The sequence below is a fragment of the Ctenocephalides felis genome, unplaced genomic scaffold (genome assembly GCF_003426905.1).
Source record: "Ctenocephalides felis isolate EL2017-DRISC unplaced genomic scaffold, ASM342690v1 CF-g0.4_SCAFFOLD_00845, whole genome shotgun sequence".
NCBI lineage: Eukaryota > Metazoa > Arthropoda > Insecta > Siphonaptera > Pulicidae > Ctenocephalides > Ctenocephalides felis.
Window position 1 is genome coordinate 38,367,662 of NW_020536999.1, and position 23,322 is coordinate 38,390,983.

The following is a 23,322-nucleotide window of genomic DNA, read 5'->3' on the forward strand; positions in this document are numbered from 1 at the left end:
ATATAATATCGGATCGGTGCACCGCTTTTCCCCGTAATGCTGCGTTGTATGCATATTGATTTCTGAATGGTTATTATCGAGGATGCGATGTACGACTTTAATAAAATTAATAATTGCCTAATTATCAAAGGGTCATTGGAAACTTGGGAACATTCTGACATACATCGCAGGTCCTAGTAGAAACGAACAGCTGTCGGAATCTCTACAGATACTTACACTAGAATATTTTTAAAACTCTAGGTTTTTGATAAAAGGTTGTGCACTAACTAGATAAAAATTTATTATCTGATTTTTTTGTTAAATATTATTCAAATATAATTCGTTCCACTAGCTTGGTGCAGAAACGTATATAAAACTACTACTCAAAAGATTATTTAAGATTATTTTTTCATGCTTGTTTGATTATAAATTGTCTAATAATTCTGTGGTTAATAGGAGCTCGACAAAATTATGACACATATTTTAGTTAGTCTTAGATTAGCTTCAATATAACATTATCTTATCAATTGTTAAACTAAAAAGATCTCACAGGTGTTCTTCTCAGACATCTCTCTCAAATATTCTTAATTTAGCTTATAGGAATCCTTATGTATTTCTGATTGCTGAATAGAACAGAGTTAAAAAATATATATTTCAGGTTATGACAAAGCTAAATCGCTATAAGAATCTCTCAAAATTTTCGTGCGTTCAACTTTAAAAAATTCATGTGCATATAAAGTGCATATAAAGTTCACAAATACCACATACACCCTCAATAAATATTTCAATATTTAGTTAATAATTTATTTTCTTTTTTTTGCTAAATATCGTTTAAATAATACTCGATTGATGCAGTAATGCATAAAAAAATCTCAGAGTAGGAATATTTGAGATGGGTTTTCCCATTGTTGTGTATAACCATATAATACCAAACAATCATGCAGAAACGAAGCAAATCTTATTTCAAATAATAAAAGTTTGAATACTGGTCTTGAAATAGCTGGGCAAGAAGTGTAAGATTCATGAAATGTGTGTGAAAAAGTGACATAATTGTTCCAGCGTAAGGTCATGAAGCAAAATTATAATGGTGTGCCCACAAAGTTAGCAATGATTAGAAATCTCAAACTGCATTAATTACTAGTTATTACATCTCACTGGAGTGAGATATTATGTAATACAGATTACATTTTTAAAATGTATTATTCCTAAAAAAAAGGTGCTTTTTTATTTTTTTGGCTTCGCTTGCTCTAGCATTCAGGCACCTACGACATTACTTCTACACAATTATATTCTTCTTCTCGTCTTCATCATTTAAATCCTATTCTTCTTCTCGTATATACTTTTCAACTTATCTTTATTCTTCTTTTTAGAATAAAATTGTTTCAGCATTAATCTTTAACGAAAGACAAAGTTGAAATACCTCATGTTTATATTATAATACTGTTATTAGACCAAAACTATAATTCATAAAAAATGTAACCAGGTTACTGTACAGCGCATTGATTGACTATATTATCCAATTATGTAATACTCCAGAGTTATCATTTAGATAACGTTGCAAAAGGCTTTATAATTGAACTGTTTTGTGTACTTTAAGCTTTATCTGCTCATATATCGACTAAATATTGAAAATCTGTCATAATCTAAATTACTCATTGCAAACTTTCCTGCTTTTTGTTAAAGCAATATTCAGGGTTCAGAATGCATATTATTCTAGGCGTTTATAGTGCGAGAACGCGGGTAAGGTATGTTAAGGGCGTTTGAGCGTGCATTTTCGGTTTATTCTAATTATCGACAGCAGACATCTTTATAGCTGCATTTATTACCTTGGGTTTGAAATTATGACTTTACTTACCGGCGTAACTACGGGAACAGATCTAAGCAATAAATTATTCCAAAGACTGGGTGATGCATATTAAAATTCTAACAATTTGTAAAATCAATACAACAAATTTTTTTGATAGTATGTGGTTTTTGATTTTCAAATTATTGAAATTTTCGATTGCAATTTATACCAAGTTTTGTATTGACATTATTATTAAAAAAATAAAGATTACGCAGAGGTAATCTGTATGATATAAAATATTTTGACGCAAATATTACTTAAAAAAACAGTTACATTTTTACATAAGATGAAACAAACATCTATCTATCAGTCTAATTGTATTTATTGTAACACGATATGAAGTCCTTAGTAAAGCAATAAATATTCAGTTTAATGATGAGTTGAGATAATATTTGACATTTGTTTATCCTATAGAATCACTTGAAGATATAGCTGTTTATGCGAATATGGAATTTAAAGATACATTTGTTCCGAGAAATTTATACTTTAGTGTATTCTGTATCAAATAGCGCTTATGTAAAAATACCGAAAATACCGATATTTTCGGGGTAAATACCGGTAAAATTACCGTCTAAAAATTGGTCGGTTTACCGGTAATTCCGTATACCGGTATTGCATTCCCTAGACTAGAGTACATGTCTTAGGAAAGCACGATGAGATTTGATGGTTTAATTAAGACCTATCTTGAGATTTAAAAACTACATGGTTAAAAGTCTTAGCAACTTTTCTGCAAATTTTCTAAAATAATAGATGTTGTGCTTTCTTGAAGAAATATATAGCATTGCGGTATTTTGTATATATAGTACTTCTGTATATAGTACTCATACAGATTATCATTGCAATTTTAAATAGTAATCATATTTAATAATCATATTAAATTTTTTAGCATTCACCACTCTCCCCTCTACGTCCCGGATTAGCATAACTAAAAATTACCGTCCCGGTTTTGAGTTGAAAAAATATAGTCATCTTAATTTTATTAACTTAATAGAACATACCTTCATAATTTATCTAACATATCATAATAATATTTCATATCAATAACTAAATGAGTAGATTTGAGCCATTTTCAGTTAAAAAGTACTGCATCTTCTGATCATTTTCCAGTAGATTTACTTAAATAATGGATCTTTCTAATTTTGATAAAGGTGTATGTAAAAAAAGGCGTGAATGCACGGAGACGTTTATATATAATGTATCTAAACGCGCGGAGTACATTTGTATAGCCTGGAGGAGTTACTAGCAGGGTCTCTGCTAGTTTGTCTTCATTGGCCCCGTTTAGGATCCGTAATGGCCGCTAACGCGTGTAGGCCAAGTGATGAATGTGCACGTGTAATGGACCGAAGAGCTTGAACATGCTCCAGAGCGACGCGATATTCTAGAAAATAGACTAAGGGCTGAAAATTCTTAAAATGCAGTTGAAAAGAATTTAAGAATTTTAAGATTAAAATTTATTTTTACATTTTTTTAGTTATCGAAAAGTTAATTGAAATAGTGGTGTTTGGCTCTCAGCCCTTTTTTTTATAAGGTGGGCCAAAATGTTCAGAAACGTTCAAAGGCAAAAATATGCAAAAATTTTCAATTTCATTTTTTTTTACAATTACAATAACTTACCCTATGGGAAGTTAATAAAAATCACTAAATCATTTAACAATAGGTATAATCTTTAAAATTAGATTTTATATTGCACAAGTTCTAGTATATATATTTGCGAAATCTGCCCTGTTTTTTAAAGAAAAATGTATTGAAAATAGATCATACTAGCTGACTAGTTATCGGCTGGTTGAAAATTGAATTGGGAAATGTGGCAGAAAAGTAAAAATTGGAGGTTCCATGATTTTTTAAAAATCGAGATGACAAATGATGTAATTAATATTATAATTCTTTCTATGATAAGTCGGGTCTTGTGGTAATAGTGTGAAAATTAGAGTTATATATATTTATTATATGCGCCTTGTAAAAAAAAAATTGACCCAGGAAATTTAAAAAAAGTCGCTGTTGTGCCCAATCTAACCCACTAGGTTTCAATCAATGCAGAAACCTCTCCGGGGATATACCTCAGAATTTTCAGATTTTATCGGCGATTGGATTTATAGTTTCTAAATGCATGAAAAGCGGACACACTCATAGACAAACAGATATACATGCTCTTTTAAATATAGTTATTAAATATATAAAATAAAGTCAACAACCATGAATACTAAAGGCAAACTTCTAAATTGAGTAAACAATACTTCATATAATATCAATTAATGTTCAAAATCATTGAAGTTTTGTAAATTTAAATATTTTGAAAAGGTTTACTAATAATACATTTGTTTAGTTAAGTTTTTCAAAAATTAATTTATAACAGCAAAGCGTAAAGACCAAAAGATTTTTACTGATTTATAAAAACTTCTTTATTTTTGTATTTATACTTCAAAAATTGGAATTTATCAATAACAACTTACCTGTAGACCGCACCGTGCGGAATTCGAAGTTGCAATATATGGGAAAAAACTAAGAATTTTGAGACGATGTATAATACTTTACATGTTTTCTTTACAGAAATATCTAAACGGTAAGATCACTAGATCACGTTTATTTAATTATATATTAGTTAGTTTATTTTATAATATTTTTAGGAATTCAGAATTAGACAAGTAGTATTTACATTAGACAAATAACTTTTTTAGATAATAATAAATTTTTATATCTTTTTCCAATATAACTCTTCAATATCAATTTCTCTAACGCTCAACCTCTGCTCTACAAAACGAGCAAAATGTTTCGCAACTCTCCAAATCCTTATAGGACTGGTTCGAGCTTTCCTTCCCTTTTCCTTGCCATTTTCTTTTGTTGATAAAACTCCAGAAAGGATTTTATACGACACGGAGTTGCGCTTTTCTTATCGGCAAAACAAGTTATAAATTTTGCGCGCTAGTAATTAGGAAAGAGCGTAATGTATTGTTCTATTCCAGCGCATAGAAATATAAGAGCACGCTAAATTGCAAATCATGAAGCTGTAAATATTCCGGGTAGTCGCTAAATTCATTTGAGGGTGTTGCTAATAGTAGTTTGAACACTGAAAACAATGATGCTCATCATAGTAAATGTTTTTTTTAATTTTTTTGTAATGAATAATATTAGGCCGCAAAATAGAAATTATCAACTAATACTTAATTATAATTTAGAAAGGTTTTTATTATTCGTCAACTGTAAAGGATCTGTAATGAAACTCCACTGCATTCAACTATAAAATATCAAGGACTATAAAGTTTGCATTTGCTGCACAAAAAAAATATTTTCTAATAAAAAATATTCGGGAAACTTTGTTACCACAAATTATAATGTTCTACTATATTAATTTCGACTACTTCATTGACTTTATTTAGTATAAGAATAACAAGACATTAAATTATATTTTTTGGCCTTATGAAAACGGTTCAAATATGTACTAACTGAGAATTTGAAATCATTTTAATGATGGAAAATATACAAATTTAATTTCAATATTTTAAAGTAACTATCTAAAACGATATTTGACCTTATGCTGTTTAAAGTACTTATGGTACATTTTATCAATACACCACCCTGTTCAATAAAACCTAATAAGCAATTTTAATTAGGATAATTAGGATTTAAAAACATTAGCGGTAGATTTCTGTCTATGTCTGTGAATTATTTGATTATCTTCATCCTTTGGTGAACTGAAATAATTCATCACTTCATAACATTATATTATGGAACAATTTGAGAACTAAGCATTTGACAATTTTGAATAATTTTAATGGGGAACATTTTCATCCAAATATGGCAAAATCTAATAAATCAATATTTAAATATCTGATAATTCTAAAAAAATTACATTAAATTATATAATATGATACTCATGATATGGAGTCATGTGATATATCAAATATTAACCCCTAAACTCTAATGGAATTTGGAGATGGGTAACATACTACTCGGAACTAATTCAATTTATAGATTGTATATATTTTTTAATATTAAATGTAATAAAAAATCTCATAAAAACTAAAAAACTAAAAAACTTGGAACTAATTCCTTTTGATAGAGCAGCAGGAATACATTACGAAAGTATTAGATGTGTAAACAAAATGTAATTTTTTTTTTAACTTTATATGCATCTGTGCTTCTGTATATAAGAATGCATATATGCCGTGGTGGCTAAAGGCAGACATACGAGAGCAAAGGGTTAATTAAAATCATTAGTTTGAAATACAAACTGGATTCATTACCAATTTAGGTTTAGAAGTTTCAAACCTCATTCCATCATTTTATTTCCCCAAGCAGCGAATCTTATAAAAACTCTCTTTTTTATTCAGTACAATTTAGGAGTCATGTGGTTGGCGCGAGTTCGGGTTATCGAGTTTATATTTTTTTTGCAGGCGAAATCTCTTTGTTATTGCCTTTTGTTTGGTTTTATTTCTTCTTATTATTCGACTCATAACATAATCGAGCGCACTGCTCGTAAATGCGAGCATTCGCCTTTTCGTTTCATCATGAACAAAACGATCTTTGCGGACGGACCGGCTGCCAATGCGGTAAATGTTCGAAAATTGAGCTTCCGAAAGTTTTGTAAAGGAGAAATTAAATTTATTTTTCAACAAATGTAATAATATAATTATTCATATTACGCAATTTGAGCTTGTTCCAAACGTGGTACTTTGCAAGTATTTTAGGGACATTAGTTTGAAATACACTGGAGATAAAACATGTGTGAAATTAAAAATTACTAATTAGTAAATTTCTTAAAAATTACTACTAAAATTTATTATTTTCGCGACAAAATCCGATCTGCTAATTTTTTCTCGACGTTTCAAGCCATTCTGAATCGAATGAAACAAAATTTAAAAAAGTCTGTGTATGTGTTGTGTGTATATGTATGGATATCTGTGTGTGTATGTGAGCCAATTTTTTATCTTTCATCGATGTTTTTTCAAAAACCGATTTTAACCGATTTCAGAAATAATCAATAAAATAATAAATAAATTTAAAGCTATTCGATGTACCTCGATGAGGACTAGCAGTTATATATTTTGCGCGACGGTAGGCCGAGCCATTTCTATGTAATTAGCAAAAAAGTGTAAAATCTTTTCTCCACGTTCTAGTTCACCATACTGAATCGATTTTGAAAATTCAAAAACCATTTCAAGGATATTGGTTGGGTATCGTGCTGATTAGCTTTGTCAATTAAGCTACCTAGTAGTCAACCACTTTCTGCTAGGAAATCAAAAATATTTCGCTCATAGATCTAAATATCATCATTTGTAATGTATTGTCATTTTTGATCAATACCTTTGATCAATATCTTTCAAGCAGCCACATCAGTTCACTTTCATAAAACTTCAGGTTTTTATTACCGTTATTTACCGTACAATTTGTTACCATTGAATTGTTTAAAATTCAAAGAATTTTATAAAAATCGAAACAAAAAGTAATCAGAAAGTGCAAGTATAGGACTGTATCTATGCATATGGCAAAGCATCCTAATCAAGATCGAATAATTGACTAAAATCAAATGATGGTAAAATAGCAAAATCACCGTTTCGACTTTCCAATTAGACAATTCCTTCTTAGTCAACTTCTATGAAGAGAGCGATTTTCATCGTTGAATTACACCTAGCTTAAAATGCATTTTAAGATAAAATTACTAGCCACTATTTATAGTAACTATTTAATAGTAACATTACAGTTGATTATAATCTTACCTAGTAATTTATTTAGATGACATTCTGTTTGTGTGTCAATTGAGTTCATTCATTATATATGTAATACTAATTAGTGGAAGAAGTGAATATATATTTAAAAATACACCAAATTATCTCATGCTAAAGGAAACAAAAGTCATCAGCACGAAATTTAGCAAAACAATTTTGACGCGGCCGTCTTTTAAGGCTTTGTCACCATAAACAATTCATAATTTTTTGCAAGCTCAAGATGAGTCCTTACATTTGCACGAATAAAAAACAAAATATGACAAAAAAATTCGATCTGATTATCCATATATTTATGAACGCCAAACCAAAACTACGCAATGAATCAAAAAACTATATTATACTGATAGGAATGTAATCTACCTACAATTCTCTAATGAAAGGCATTTCACATCTAGACACGTGATCCAATCCAATTGAAACCATCTAAGCTGAAAACCGCGCTTACTTAAATACCTACGTAATACATATCAACCTACTGATTAATCATGAAACTTATAAAAAAATCAAATTATTGGAAACAGATACCCGAATAAGAAAGCACAACTTGAGTCGTATGAAGGAATCGTATGCAGCATATAATTTAGCATAGTCAATTATCCACTAACAGAGCCAACATGATATTGATGCGAATATCATTGACTTTTTGTTGCAACTTTAAGGAAATTCTGTTGTCTTATTTTCTGTAAATTTCATTAAAGTCCAATATGTATTTTCTTGATAAAGTCCACTCTTTCGGTTGGAAAATTATTTTTTTTTTAATTTTTCTTTCTCACTTATCTCATCGAAATCATTCCATTGTTTCTCATTTCATTGACTTTTTAATTAAAAAAGTTGCGGATGTCAACATCATGGCATTTTTAAGCATTCGCAAACGAGCTGATCTCAGCTCCGCGTGCGATGTTCTCCGAATTTCGATTTCGTTCGTAAAAATCTACCTTGCTCGTCGGTGTCGTTATGCCTTATGAGCGATAAAGCGTTTTAACGATGTCTGCTTTTGTTTTGTTTCGCACTCGCCTTATTTTCATTTATCGCTTTTGTTTTATATTTTTTGGGGATTTTTTATACCGGCGGACCGTAATTTTTAGTGTGCAATTTTTTTATTGTAGAGAAGTGGCTGATAGCTAGTTTATTATCATATTTATCAATGGATTGTTCTGCTTTGTACAGGTTCTGAACGTGCATGTTCAGGAAATATTTTCATAATTTATATTAAGATCATAGGAAATATTTATTAACTACAGTGTTAAATTCAGTTAAAAAGAGAGCTTAAATTTTGGATTTACACATGCAAGTGCACAATTTCTAGAAAGTGATCTGAAACCTAGTTTGTTATTTCTTTATATAACTGCGACTTTTCTACATCTAGACTGAATTTACTTATCTTTTAAGACAGATTTTTAAATAACATTCTATGATATTTATGTAAGTAGCGAAGAGGGTCGTCATTACAGCTAAACTATATTGATTTTAAGATAGGGTCCAAAGGTAGAAATATAAAGTATGCTTGTTTGAACAAGTTTACATTATTGCTTGCAGTTGGTTAAATTAAAATGATCTGTACACTCATTGCTTCTATAGAGTCAAAAGTAAGTAACTTTGCTTTGTTATTATCCAGGAATTTAGCTAATTCAGATCGGTCTTAATGATTTTTTTCTTCAAAGGTGTGCGGTGGGTACGGTTGTGACAAATGTTGTGGGTATGGTTGTGTCATGTATTCCTTGTCCTTTTTTGGTGAATATTTAACAGATAAAAAATCTAACTTAACTAATTATAAGACAAAATACAAAACAAAAAGAAAAGGAACATTTAATACAAGAAAAAGAGGCTTTGCAAAGAACATTTATTAACTTTGTTTAAAAAAATATTTTTTGTTATATGTTGTTATATTTCATTCATATGCTTTGTTTAAATGTTCATGTTGTGTTATGTTACATATTATTGTTACGACAATAAATGTCGTATGACCCATTTTGGTGTTTATACCTATTGTTTTTAACATGTTTTCTTGCTAGTTACAACCGTCCCTGGGAGGTGTAAAGTTCTAAAATTTGACTTGCTACTGTATTGTTCTAAAACTTGTATTGCATCTAGCTTATAATTTCTTTGATAAACGTCATTTACGATTGATCAATAAATATCACCAAAAAATTACTGGGGGGGGACAATTCTCAGACTATATTTCTGAAGTCAAGGTAATGTCGATGAAAAAAATTCTTAGTAGAGGATATACTTGAATTTAAAGTTCTTATTGTGGCGAAGAGTTGTTTTAGTCCTAAGAAAATATAAATACACAAAACAATATTAACTTATTTAAGGAAAATACCACGAAATATTACCAGGTCACCCAAACAAATATTTAAAAGAATTGAGTGAGAAATCTGAATAAATCCTACTCAAAAATAAAAAAAAGGTAAATAAAATGTCAAATAAAAGGAGATATATTATTGGAGATATAATCTTTAAATGCATAAATACCAGCATATTGTCTTAAAAAATAATGTATAATTTTGATCGGCAATAAATATATGCAAAAACAACTTCTTCTTTACTTCTTTGAGATTATTTTTTGATTGTGGATATTCATAATGATTTAATTTAATTTTATTGATTTATAGTAGTAAATAGTTTTAGTCATCAGAAAATTTGAAAACATAAGACAATTTCAACAACTTATTAATTTCTTCTATTTTTTTGTTAAAAAATGTGTGAATTGAGAAATCAACTAATGATAAAATTATAATATTCCTCCATAATTCGCAAAATAAAGATGAAACTATAAATATATTCACGAGACCTCCGTCTATCTATATCGTTTTGCATTCCTTTTTCCTCGGAGCATGTGTTCGCACACTTCGCGAAACGTCATGTGGTCAGCGGGACGAGATATTAAAACGTTACAAGTCCGACAATAAAAAGAAATTGTTATTGTTAGTTTTATAAAGGTAGACTGATATAACATATTCTCTTCTAACCCACTGACCGCAGTAAATCGAATATCAAACTGACTTGTGAGCATAAATACTGGAGCAAAAAAGTATTGGGTTTTTTACTTATTTATTTATTTAATAGTAGACAATGTAGGATGATGTAACGAATGTAGAATACCCAACAAAGATAATATAAGGTTATATATTTAATTCAATTTCAGAGCATTTAATTTTGAGAATAATATAATTCAAATATAATATAATATGCAATCTAAAAAATAGGTATTGCAGCTTAAGAATAAAGACGAAACAATTATCAATGAATTATATAATTTTGAAACATCCGTAGATTAAGGGCTAGAGCTATGGGATTTTAATCAAAAGTCAATGCCTGTTCGGACGTTTTTTCGTTTCATTATATTGGCCATGAAGGTGACAAACTTCAGGGCATTAAGCTTTACACGGACTTGTTGCAACCCCTGGTAGAGGGAGTATCGGAGTGTTTTAATGGAACTAGTTGTTCACTTCAAAAAGTAAAGTCCGCTTAACAACATGTAAATAACCAATGAAAATAAATATATCTTTTTTCATTATAACTTACTTAGTAACAAATCAGTGATTGTAATTAGAACTGCAACAAATACATAATATACAAACAAATCAGTGTTTAAAACAGTCCACAGCTACAAGGGTTAAATTATAACCCAACCACCTGAACTATCGAAGGAGAGTTTTAACAAATTTTATAACTACGTAACAAAAGTACAATGCCAGTATCTTGTAGCCTGATGTTAACAAGTACTGACATCACTTTTTGCTTAGAATTGTTAATGCCAATGTGTTTCTAAGGTTTATTTATCATTATATCTAAGTTCACTTTATATTAAAATATTTTTTCTAAATTCGTAGTACTGAAGTAGGTACTTTACGCCTCATAATCTGTGTATAATAAAAATCTGTGACCATAAATATCATATCAATTTAGACAGCTCACAACTTTAAATTGGCCGCCTTTATAGCTCGAAAATCAACAAGCCCATCGTAATACCCAAGGTGCCCCATGAGTCATAATGCGTGAGATCCTCTAACCGTAATTTAAGTCACAAAAATGCGACGTCGGCGTAACAGTCGAACATAAATAAGACAATCAAAACCTTTAAGCTTTTTAAATGTCCCAGATAGATAAAACGCACTTGCTCGTTATTTTTTTAATGTTCTCGGCTCTTGTACAGTCGATGAGGTGCTCGATTCTCAAGATTTTCTAAAATAAATATAATGCTAGTCAAGAACGTACTTTATAATATACAATTGTTAATTTCGTATTATTAGGGAAACACGAATACAATAATATATATGCAAAATTACACAGTGGCCTTAGTTAAAAATTAGTTAATTTTATCACTTTTCCACGACTGAAGTACATGAAGACATCAATAATAACAATCTTGTCAGATGTTCAGCGTCATTGCCACAGTCTTGTCGCAAAAATCAGTTCAAACGTTTTACGCGCCTTGAAAAGTTTATTTTGAGGATCTTTTTTTTCATGTTTTTCGGGGATCCATTTTATCTAAAATCAATTAACTTTATGCTCGTAGTAGTGATTGCGATCAATTTTATTGCACAGCAGGTGTTCGATGGAATTTTGTTTAATTGTTCATATTGGTCCAATTTTTTGACAAAATGACTTAATACTATTTTCAAGCATTACAAGGCCAGGAAAAAAATTAAACCCTGTTACAGGTGAATAGCTCCCAACTTCTACATCAAGTATACTAAAAATAATTGCTAATAACACCCTAAAAGATTCATCAGTAAAAAGAAGAGACTCGGATTTTTGAAATTATAGAATGTTGTTATGTCTTTATGATGACAGATTGTACTTTATATAAGCAAATGAAAATATTATTTATAACTTCCATGACCATAATTTCGTCGATTACAAAACATATTTGATTTTACTCACAAAAACCTGAGCTATCACAATACAATGATATATGTACAGTATTTTATATTTATATTTAAAATAAGTACAGTATTTTATTTTTTTACCATTGTAACAAAAACTTGAAACCAAAAGATCATATTTGCAATATTATCTATATCACATAAGATTTATAAGAATAAATTAAAAATAGGCTAAAACTAGTCCAATGACACAGACATTTCGTCCTAAACTTCTGATATCAACGTGTTTTGAACGGATTATCAGAAGATAATTAATGCGTCTCACACATTATCGGGATTTTATTTAAAAATCTTAATTTATTGCATCGTTCTTGAACAAAAAGTATATTGGTTCACTTTTATTTTGTGTTTCTGGTCGTTTTATCTTGACCATTAAAATTCCGCGGGTTTAAAGACATGGAAACATGTCAGTGTGAAGATGAAACACTTGCTCACGCGATTTTATTCATTACTTGTACACTGTTACATTTGCTATAAATTGATAATACTTCATATATTCAATTCGAAATGCATGAGATTGCTTGCATATTTTGATACATAATTACTAAGCAATTTTGTTAACCAATATTTATAATATTAAATCTTAATTGAATACATCTAACTTATATGGTTATAACTTCAAGAAGGAATAAAATTGCAAATGAAAATTGACAAAAAATGATTATCAAACATATCCCATTTGAGGCTCAATGCATAAGCTTTAAAATGTTTTCTCAATTGTATCTACAAAATACATAATTATAAATAATAATTGAAACTTTAACAAATTCATCAAAATTTGATAAAAAAAATTGATGCAATTCTTATACACAATGCAAAATCACCAGAAATATCTCTACAATACTATTTTTTTAAATTCATTAGTAGAACAAAATTCCTAAATTCTTGTTCATATTCAATATTATTTATCTATTATTATTAAGTTTTACCCCTGACTCACAATCAAAGATCTATTCCAACATCATTTATTTAATGATTGATTTTAATTAAAGTATTTAGAGTTATCGATCACTATAAATAAAATAAAATTAGAACAAGTTTTTCTACGATTCAGAATGAGTTCTTAGTTGATTAAGAGATCGCAAGATCGTTAACTGTCACTATTGCAAAGATGATACGATAAAAATTCTTACTCATTTAATTAGTGAATGAAGAAATACATTAAAGAAGTTAGACAAGTCTTGATATACTAGTATTTTAATATAATCTTTGTTAGATCTCTCGTGATCGATTTGTGTGTTCAATGAGATTTATGCGTCAGTTTTATAAAAAATAATAATGTACATTTTATGAAATTCTAAATATATTTATATATATGTATTCAAGTATGTATAAATAAATTTCATAGAAACACGGAATCCGCAGATTTTTAAATAGATTTTATTTTCTCTAATGAGCTAGATTTCAAATTTTATTAGAAAAGCTGTGAATATTGGATCAGTTGGTTTTTATTAAAATTGCCAATTTCAACATTTACTGTTACTTTTTTACTTTCCGTGTTGCCTCTAAGTAATTTACTTATCACAAGTGTAACTAATATTATTGCAATAAATGCAAGTTATTTCGATATATTTATAAATAAGAAATTTTAAAACAATTGCATTGCATTTATACTAAGAAACATTGTTTTGCAACTTTTTATCATTATAATTCAATTTTAATCATCATCGTAAAAAATGAATTGAAAATTTTCATTTCTGCAAAGATATTTCAATTAAGCTTAACACAGTTATGTGTTTCGCGCGGCAGGTTGTCTACATAAAATAAAATTCCTTTTAATTATATATAAATCACGATTGATTGATATAACAAACTAATCTTGTTTGATAACTCTATTGAATTATCTAATTAGAAAACTAAGCGTAAATCAATTATGTTGATATACCTAAAGAAAATTTTTTTATATTAGAATTCGTACTAATGCTTCAACTATTTAATGAAATATTTGGAATCTAGATCTCACTAACTCTTTACCTAATTTAATTCAATTAACTATTTGAAATTTGCGAATTGAGCTACAGTCTCAAGAAAATGTTATAAATTCAAAACGATTTGATATTAAGTTTTTTATCGTGATATTATAAATTGATGAAATTGAAATACGAGTTAAATGAAAATGAATCTTAATATAATTTGAAAACAAAATAATTAAGTTAGGTAATAAATAAAATTGCCTGCAATGATTAAAATATAAATAAGTTATATAGGTATGATAATTAATAAAATAATATCCTTAAATAAATACTAAAATATAATTTTCCATAATTTTCTATAATTTTCCCGATAGAGATCAAAACAATGATGATTTATGACCCAATTTTCTGATAAAATAGAACGTAACTCAGAGTTGTTATGGCAGATACATAGCACTTTGGCAGTTCCTACTACAATTTTTTTGTATTTATTCATTATAGACAATCATAAATACAAATTTCTATGAATTTATGTGATCCATTAAAAAGGTCATTTAGAAGTCTCTTCGACTTGTAGAAAATAATCTCTGTTAGAGATTAGAGAAAAGAAGCAGTGCTACAATTATGTTAGAAGGTCTTTTGCCCATTATTTTTTAGCTTCCTCGTTGAAGCATGTTTTCTGATCAATTGCATTGCTGGATTACTACAAATTTATATAAAGAAAGGATCGCAAAATAGCGTTGCCATGACAACTCTGTTACGGACTATTTTATCGCAAATTTCGGACAATCGATTAAATTATTATCCATTGATAATAGTCTCTTAGTAAAAATGATAATTTAGTATTGGTAATACATTGAACAAATATAATCAATGAGATATCATAATTTCAAGTGTTTTCTATAAATATGTATATATTTATAACACAGACAACATATAAATTATTGATTAGTACAATTCTGCGATAGAACCAAAAATGATTATTTATTTATTTATTTTTTATTAACTATCTCCTTGCGTTTATATCCAAGTGATACTATTTAATTGATGTCAAAACAAGTTGAATTTATTATTTTGCATTAAAATTTTCTTAATTAAGTCATTTCTCTCCGAGTTTTAATTGTAGCTATCAGCCTACTGCATCAGAGCGTTCTCTGCTCTCAGCATCTCGTTCTCCGAATAAGATACCAGATAGGTGAGTTGACAGAACGCGCAAATCTTTATGTTATGAATTATCCTGTCTCACGAGGTGATATCTTTAATAAACATACACACATGACATACTCGTATCTTCATCTTAGGTAATAGACAGGGTCTTGGTAAACAACTTCTTCAATTTATTTAAAAACATATTCATACCTGACATGGCGTAGTGATACCATTTCTTACCTGAAAATAAAGAGGAAAATAAGATTCCTAATGCAAGTAATTCTTTCTGAAATTACTTAATTATTAATTAATATCATGACTATTAGAAAAAATATAGTAAAAAATTTTAAAAATATATATAGGGCAACTGTTGGGTTCTCTAAGAATAAGACTCCTAGTTTCAAATCCTCTGACTGACTGGTGATCATGAACAAAATTAAGTAAATTAAAAAATATGCAATTATTGCATGTTTTAACATATTGTTTTACAAACATGTGTCATTAAAATATATGTGAAAATGTTATACTTACAATACAATTTTTTGCTTTCATTGTTGGCACCAAAACGAAGAAATCCTTTATAAATTTTGTATATTGTAATTTTGTAATAATTGTTAAATTGGTCATGTTGTTTTACATATTTTCATCTTTCAAATACATGTGAAAGATATAAAATGTATGTTGTAATTTAACAAAGTTTTTGGCACTGATTATAATAATGACAGTAAATATACATCCTGCACCAAAACATTGTGAGGATTTATGTTTTTCATTCCGCTCACACTCTTTTGTCATCATCTCTGGATGATATTTAACTTTTAATTTCTCTCATTTTCCTAGCATATTTTTGTCAATGTAGATTTTACTTTTGCTACTTACAGCAAATTACAGCAAATACTTTTTTCATATCGGACTGCTTCTAACAGTATTTTACAGCAAATGCGTTTTTCATAATATGGTTCCACCCTAGTTTCACTTTTGATAACTGATTTATTCTATGGGAATTCCTTTTCCAATCTTCGCAGGATTTTTTGTCAGATTTAATTGCATTGGATGAGTTTTATTAATGAAAAATTCAACATGCAACATGCTCTTTTGTCATCATCTCTGGATGATATTTAACTTTAAATTTCTCTCATTTTCCTAGCATATTTTTGTCAATGTAGATTTTACTTTTGCTACTTACAGCAAATTACAGCAAATACTTTTTTCATATCGGACTGCTTCTAACAGTATTTTACAGCAAATGCGTTTTTCATAATATGGTTCCACCCTAGTTTCACTTTTGATAACTGTATTTATTCTATGGGAATTACTTTTCCAATCTTCGCAGGATTTTTTGTCAGACTTAATTGCATTGGATGAGTTTTATTAATGAAAAATTCAACATGCAAATAATTTTTTTTCTTGGAAATTTGGATAAAACTAGAATCACTTATTATGACAATGATTATAATTGTTAATATAGTAATATTCAATATTTTGTAAGAATATATGTGAGATTCACTGATTATTTATTCAGTCAAATCTGTGGTCATTATCAAAAAATGATTTTTGTCTCCATTATACTGCATATATGCTTTGAAATATGATTCCATCCGAGTTTTATTTTAGTAAAATTATTAAAAACAAATTGCAAATACATGTGCTCTTCAAGTCTTCAAACTTTCTCATTCAGTTTGAGAGCTCTTGCTCTTAGATAATATAGATTAGATTTTCAGATATTGAAATATTCAGTAATAATATATGCAAAATGCATAGATGATTTTGTCTCTGAAATAGAAATTCGTAGCAAAATCGCTTCTAAAACCTCCATAAAATATTCTGAAGAACTTCAAATATTTTAGTTTCCATATTATCACTAAGCAAGAAATATTAATAACATACATGATAATACATAAAATTTGACAATATTATTTGACATGTTTGTGAAGCTAGAATTTTAAACTTCATAATACAGCTTCATGACTCTTAGATAATTTTGATCATAATTTCATAAATAGCGATATTCTATATATTGTAAAGGCATATACGCCGAAATTCATAGATGAATTGTGTATGTTGAAAATTTGTGGCAAAAGCTCTTCCGGAACTTTAAAAAGCTCTACATAATCTACTTTTTACATCAAAATTAAGCAAGAAATATTCCCATAAAATTTGATTTTATTTATTAACTTCCTGAAGGAGAAATTTATGTTTTCATAAAAAAATCCGATTCTCTAATTTTATGTTTTCTCGACGTTTCAAACCATTCTGAATCGAATGAGACCAAATTTTGAAAAGTATGTGTGTGTGTATAAATCCACTCGGAATACTTTTAATCACTTATAAATTATATTTTTTATTGATTAAGTCGATTATTAGACACATATCGGGAAGTTCATGTAATTTGCCTCAAGGGAAAATACCAATACCAACTAGTATTTATATTATGCATAGTAATACATATTTTTTATGATATTTAAAATTGACATGCTTTAGAAGCTAGCAGTTTCAAGAAATATGACATTTTATTTAATTTAATATATCAAAGTATTATTTTATCAAAAAATCATTTGGAAAATCATCAAAGAAGCATTCAATCATCAATCATTGAACAATCTATGTTGCAAATTCACATTTTAATCCAAATTAAAATAGTTAATTACCACAGAATATATTTCAATTATTCTCATTAGACTCTGTAAATTTTACACGGCTCGTAAACAACGATTTCAGAAGCGTAACGGCAATTCAAACGAAACTTTTTCACCTTTGAAAAATTAATACGATTTCTTGGCTCCGAACGAAGTAATTAAGTTTCACTTTAAATCTAATAATAATGCATCATCAACAAAGTAGAGTATTTAAATACAATCCATCTGAAATTCTGCAGCATCCGGTGTAATTTCAGCTATTCAAATATTAATAAGCTAGTTGAAGTTTCGCGAGATCTATTTCGCTGGGTGGGATATGAAAATGGGAAAAAAGTGAAAAACTGTTTCGCATCTCACTGCTCGAGCAAATTACTTCATTTGTGTAAAAATTATAATACGCTATTTAGATGACTGCTACCTCCATAGACGTGGGGCTTTGTAATAGTAGATGGAGGAATATTATAATGAATAAATTAATTTTTAAACTGTTATAGTACAATGCCTATTTCAGGACCTATTGAAACTATAAAACATACTTTTTGCTTTCTGAGAAAATGTTTAAGAAAAATATTATAAAATCCATGCTGAAATTATTTGAAAAAAAATAAAACCCGATGATTTGAATGAGTGATCAATTTTACAAAAATAATTGTTTTTACTTCATATCTAACAAAAAGAGTATATTATTTTTAGTAGATATCTATAATCGGTATAATTCATTGACAGATTCATTATTATGGTACATATATGATATATTCAGATTGCATTGGAATTTATAGTAATGCCTTAAGACAGTTATTTTTTTGTAATTACTTTGATTAATTACTTTTTTCATCGAATAAATAATGGCTAAACAATATAAATATGTATTTATAAAAACATGTTGAAGAATTAATGAGCAACATTATTTTGCATATAAATTGAAGGATTCAAAAATCTTGTTAATTTCTTAAATTACAGTAAATGTAAAGAAGGTAACCTTTCATAACCAAATATAATCAAATTTTATGAAATATTACTAAATTAAATATAATATAAATTTTGTATTTCAGAATCCTATTTTTGAAATAAAAATATAATATAATTCACGGCAAATCATACCATTTTATTAATATATTTTTGGTTGACTAAATAGATCAGAGAAATATTTGCTTAATAAAAAAATGAATATATTCATCTGTACCATATTTTTCAAATGTTTGTGTGATGTATTTATGAAATATATATATATATATATATATATATATATATATGTGTGTGTGTGGTAATATATATATATATATATATATATATATATATATATATATATATATATATATATTTGCAATAAATAATAGTTATTATAACTAGTTTTATTTGAAAAGCAACATATAACATACGTTTTCTTTTGCTATTTGTCGCCAATACTAATTACCTAATAAAATACCTAATTATGCAAATTTTTCTAAATATATGTTTTTTATGCTGATAAATTTTTAAATATTTTTGTGATTGTTCCATCTTTCTGTAAAATCGTTTCGAGCTCTCCAACTTTTCACCTACCTTTATATATAGATACTTCGCAATTATGAAGCGGAAAAAGGTTTTTGTGCTCTAGAAGAAAACTTAAAGTATAATTTTAATGTATTTTAATGTTTCAATTTTAATATCCGTAACATAATTCTACTTTACATTTTACAGCTATTTAATGTTACAAACCCATATTGTTTTAGAATAATTATGCATAATATTTAAATTTTATTTGAGAGTTTACTTAGAATAAATTATTTTAACAACAAAATATTTATATTTTAGTATGCTATATGTAACACCAAATATACATTAACTATGCTGTAAAAATGTGGTGTTGTAATTTTTGTAATATATATATATATATATATATATATATATATATATATATATATATATATGTATATATATATATAATTAATCCTGTTTATAAGCCAAAATATTAGGAATAGCTATTAAGAAGTCCGCGAATTTTCAAAAAAGTGCTGTTCGATACATTTATATTTAAGTTAAGCATTTTTCACAATTTTTAAATGTTTTTTTTTTTGTTGCAGGTAAGACAATTGTGCACAGCAAAGATTTATACATGTCATATAACAGGTAAAATTTTTAATATAAACTATACTGTACAACTGATCTGTAAATTTTCATATAAAGACTTACTTATATAAACACAAAAAGTATTAAAGAAAAATTTAAATCAAATATATCGTGTTGTGTTGATTATATTTCTGAACTATAAATTATTTAAGTTTTTTTGATCTTATATATAAGAAACATCTAAATTTAGAAATCTATTGTAAATGCGCATATTTCTCCATACTATTGAAACTTTACATGAATAGCCTCGTTTTCTACCTTTAGACATGCTAATCTCTTTATAGTATCCACTTTTCGCGTCTTTCAAAATCCGAAATATATTTTCGTAGAGAAAAAACAACTTTTCTGTAAACCTTCAAATAAATATACGTACCTACGACTTAGTTCGTTGAAAACAACTTCTAAATCTAGAAAATCTATTCACCTATGTTTTCGCCTTGGGAAATTTCACTTATGGTAAGAGGGCTGGTGATAAATAAGGGTCTACGTTTAGAATCAGCACTCAATTGTCAATAAAATCGAATATTTATTCAGTATTTATTACAAAATAAACAAAATAAAGCAATTTCACATATCATCAACTTTTTTAAGACGAGGGAACTCCAATTGCCTAACATTATGTTTTCTCGGCGTTATTCTGAATCGTTTGATTCCAAATTATATCTTAGTAAATTTTTGACTTTTTGTCGACTTTTTCTCAAAAACAATTGAACTATTTGATTAGTTTCAAAACAATTTGCAAAAAAAGTTCAAAATTGTTTGTCAAAGTTTTTGCAAAAAAAAAATTTGATCAATTTTGGACAGTCATTCGTATCATCGGATATTGGGTTCCTGATCTGTTTTTGGCAAAGATCGGTCAGGCCATTACTTTCTGTCAATTGTTTGATTGTTACATTTTTTGAACAGTATTGTATTTTTTTGTGAAAACGAAAATTTTTTTTTGAAATGAAAAGTTTAACATTTTACCTAATAACTAACTCTAGATTCTTATTGATAAGTTGATTATTCACATATATTGGAATGTTCTTGCAATTGGTCTTCAAACAAAATACCTTTCATAACTAGTTAGAATTTTGTCTGATTATTTTCAAAATAAAATATTATAAAATAATATAAGAAGTAAAATATAATAAAGTGAAAGTGATATTACAATTAAGCAACTTATAATTTTATTTCATTATAAGTATTATAAGTAGGTTTAAAATGAATTGGACTAGTTACATACAAATTTAATCTATGTATGAGTTTGATGACGAAACTGATTTAAGCATTTAGGAAATCACCCTGAATAGAATTTTAAATTGGTCCAAAAATAAATTTCTCTAGCTCTGCATCTACAACATTCAGCTGCTCGTTTTTGGGTTACTGGGTAAAATGTTTTTCCTTTATTTTTCTATTACTATGTCCGGACGTAGCGAAAGGAAAAGATTCAAGAAAATTATCGGGTCTGTTAATCTTAAAAAGGTCGCGAGCATGGGTCGGTCGCACGGGGAATAGAGGAATTAAGTGGACGACCAACACTTTCAACACGATGCAAAAAAAAAAAATTCTCAATAGGAAAAATAAGACTTACTTTTATACTGTATAATACTTTTCTTTCGAATTCTCGTATATTGTAATAACTTCGTATTGTGCACTATTTCTAAATAGAATATTACAATAATTAATTAACTATATAAGAAAGTTATGCAAAGTATATGGAAGCTTCCAAAAAGCAAATCGAAACGTCTGGAAAATAAATATCTTGATTTTGTACTGCACCATTTTTTAAATGATTTTGAAAATAAGTATTCACAATTTATTTTTCGAATATAGCTTAGATCATAGAATATATATTATTTTTTAAAGGAATGTAATGATTTTTGATGTTTTGTAGTGAGTTCCATATCATTTTTAGGCTTCCTGTTAAGGACAAAGTACATTTGTTCATTGCAATTTTTATAGATTATGTTTTCTCATGAAGCTCCTGAATGAAATATTAGTAGCTGTAAAACTATAAATAAATACTTACCTTATTTTTTTAGACTCTGTGTGTATTAGTAGTCCTGGTTTGGGTATTAATATATTTGATGATTCTAATATATTTAAACCAAAGTCATTGTAATATTTGATAAATTTATTTTTTGAGATGTCTTTAGTAGCTTTTCATAACTTTATAAATATTTCGTCATAGCTGGATAGAACCATTGGACATTTGCTTTGCTACAGTGTAGTTTACAAATTTGCCTCATTCAAATAATTTATTCTTAGCATAAACTGCAATTTACCCGATATATTATAATAGCTATCAAATTATTAAAATTGAAGTTTATATGGTCAGCATAGATCTGTCTACTGCATCACATTTCCACAATCAAATTTCAATCGACCTACTTTTTCCCTTGCTTGGCGGCCAAAGTATTGTGAATATTTTTCATCGAATTTTCACGTAAAGGGCGCGTGTAGAAAAGTGGTTGTTAGTATTGTACCAGGACTTTGGGACTTACCTTATGGGAATGTCGACCTTATGCTTATATATTGTTACTATTTGCTATTTCCGGGAGTTTATTGCCAGAGATAACTTAGACCTATGGAATAATAGGACAATGATAAAAACATTCGAGTAGTGGTAAATATATATATATATATATATATATATATCTTTTTTCAGCATCTTTGTTCACCTAACATAGGGTATCACGAGGCAGAAGTACCCCATTTGACTTTTGGGAATTATATTGAAAGAACCAAACAAATTATATCACAACAAATAATACGTATCAACAAAAAACTATCTGATTATGTTCAGTAAAACTCCCAGCTGATTTATTATTGTAGAAATGTTTTTTGCTGCTGTTTCTCAAACAATTGTCATTTGGTCCTTTTTACCCCATAGATGGGGTGAATTGGGACAGTTAGGGGGCAAACAGATTTAATGTCTTACTTGTATTAATTAATGTATATTTCAATTTCAAATGAAATTTACGAAATAATAGCTTCTTACCTACTCAACCAATGCAAAATATAAATCTTATAGGTACATTTTTTACAGATGGTTTAAAATGTTGTATATTTTGATAAAATGATACGATGTTG